This window comes from Tauraco erythrolophus, chromosome 6 (assembly GCF_009769465.1).
Source record: "Tauraco erythrolophus isolate bTauEry1 chromosome 6, bTauEry1.pri, whole genome shotgun sequence".
Classification (NCBI taxonomy): Eukaryota; Metazoa; Chordata; class Aves; order Musophagiformes; family Musophagidae; genus Tauraco; species Tauraco erythrolophus.
In genome coordinates this window covers 11863623-11865978 of record NC_141470.1, presented here as the reverse complement: position 1 = coordinate 11865978, position 2356 = coordinate 11863623, and positions in this window count along the sequence as shown.

Sequence of the window (2356 nt, the reverse complement as noted above, 5' to 3'; positions counted from 1 at the left end):
GCTAAAAGACACCAATAAGGCAGAAGACTTCCTAGGAACAACTACTTTGCTTGCTGAAAAAATGCATTAATCAAGCAGAACAGAGAGCTACTGTTTGAAGGATTTACTTGCTGGGAATGAGAAAGGGTGGATACAACAAGAAACCCTGAAACATCAAGTTACACAGAGAATTGTCCCAGTTAGTTAAAACTCTTGGGAGAGGAAGGTTTGTGCAGCAGGAAGAGTGCTAGCTGTCCATAGGAGACTGCTGATCAACAACTTGCTTCTTTTCAGTCTTTCTGTGGGATTTTAGGCAAGAAATCTGCTCTCTGTACCTATCCTGTCATCTACACAATGGGAAAATTAGGCTGCCTTGCTGCACAGGGATGCTGCAAGGTGCTTTGATGTTAGATGTCATTCAAGAAAGGTATCAAAACTGGACATATCAAAAGCCCCATTCGAACTTACTCTGTTCTGCACAAGCTGTAATAAGCTCCTGAGTGCTACTCATGCCCTATGTTTAGACAAATCCCCATAGTTTAAGACAAATCCTCCTCCTTTAAACGATTCATTTCAGGAGGCTCCAAAGAACTGCATTTTTCTATCAGAATGAACTCATTTAGGTTTCTTTAATAAGAACTAGTTCTTCAGTTCAGGTAAAGCTGTATTTTTTCTCCAGCCAGACTCACCAGTAAGGATCTGGCTCCTGAATCCTCATTTCTAACAGCTCCAAGCAAACGCCTCACTGGAACTGCGATGTTTTTCTGTGGTTAATAGCAAAAGGTCTCTGTTTCAAATCAGGAAAATCAACAGAAACTCTACTATCAGCTTGAATTATTGTGGCTTATTAATTTGGACTATTTCATTGCACTTTTCCTTAATCGGGGACCTCTCCAGCATATCACATACAGTGAACGTTACAAGGGTCTGTGCACACCCTGCTGTCTGTCGAGACAGAACCAGCAAGGAGGTTGCTTTAAGCCAAGATAATCAAAGCAAGACAAAATGTTTCCAATCAAAGGCAACAGCTGATGCAGGGGCAATACCTGAAGTTTTACAGTAGCAGGTAGACCACGTGCTGGCCTTTGACAAGAACAAAAATTCTCACTTCCCCCTCAGCACAAGGCAAAGCCACCGCACAGAGGCAGCCCATCTTTTGTCAGCTTGGTGTGTGCATCACCTAGGAAGGCCATGTGACCATATTATGGGAAAAAATTTTGTTGTGATACAGCCTGTTTCCACTGGGGACTCTGCTGCCTATAGCTATGCCCAGACTGGTCTCAGTATGGAAGGCAGTTTGGAGAAAAGGGACTATTTGATTCTAGTCCTTGAGGAATGAGTACTAGTCATCCAGAAATTGTAGCTCCCTAGTTTTAAAAAGTGTTCCCTGGCAAGAGAGATACAGTAAGAAAGGGTAGTCTCTGACACAGTTGTGTGCTGCTAAAGGATCTTGAGGTGGAAGGAAATCAATCCATAACACAAGCCTTTCCAAGATTTGGGACACAAATGATAAAGCCATAATTATGCACTGCAATCTAGAAGATACAGCCCACAGGGAAGACAATGGTAAGATTATATGACCTTGAGACTTTGCTTTGTTGCCAGCAGAAAGTGCTCTGTTTTGGGCATCCTCCCAAGGAGATCCTTTTCCTTATTAGAATATATATACTCTGGTCTCCTTGCTGAGCTGGCCTTTGTTTCCAGCCTGCCTGTACGAGAAACAAATGTTCTCTGACTCCTTATGCACAGAAGACAAGTGAAGAATCTCAATCCTAGACTATATATCTCCATATACCCTCTAAAATAATACAGGGATATCATGCATCTCTAGACCCTGTTACATCTTTCCTCTTCTGCTCAGAAATTTTCTCACAGAGACAAGATTTCTAAAGTCTTTCCTACAAAGCAAGAAGCTAAGAGAAAGATGCCATTCTTGCTTTTGCCTGGTCTGCCCAAAGCTGTTCCCCTCCCACCCCTTACCAACCTCTCTCGCTGTTCTCACCCTTCTACTCTTGCATACTAATGGTCATTGGTGTTGGTGACAGCAATGATTGGGGCTGGTTAGAAAGAGACGAGATGTTATTCTATAATCCCAAACGCCTAGAAAAGAATTTGTTTTGCCCTCAGGCATGATGGGGCAAATCCACACATAGTAGCATCAAGTGCTAAAATGAGAAGGCACTTAACATACTGCTTTACTCACCTGCTCCACTGCACAACTCTGCATACCTTCAGATTTATCTGGACTTTCAAACCCTACAAAACTCACAGTGGCAGGGTCTAAAAGCCAACCCACCATTTTAACCATTCCTCCTTTCACCTTAAAAATGGAAATCCCTTTCCATATATTTCTTTTACCTGATCAAAATTTTCATCC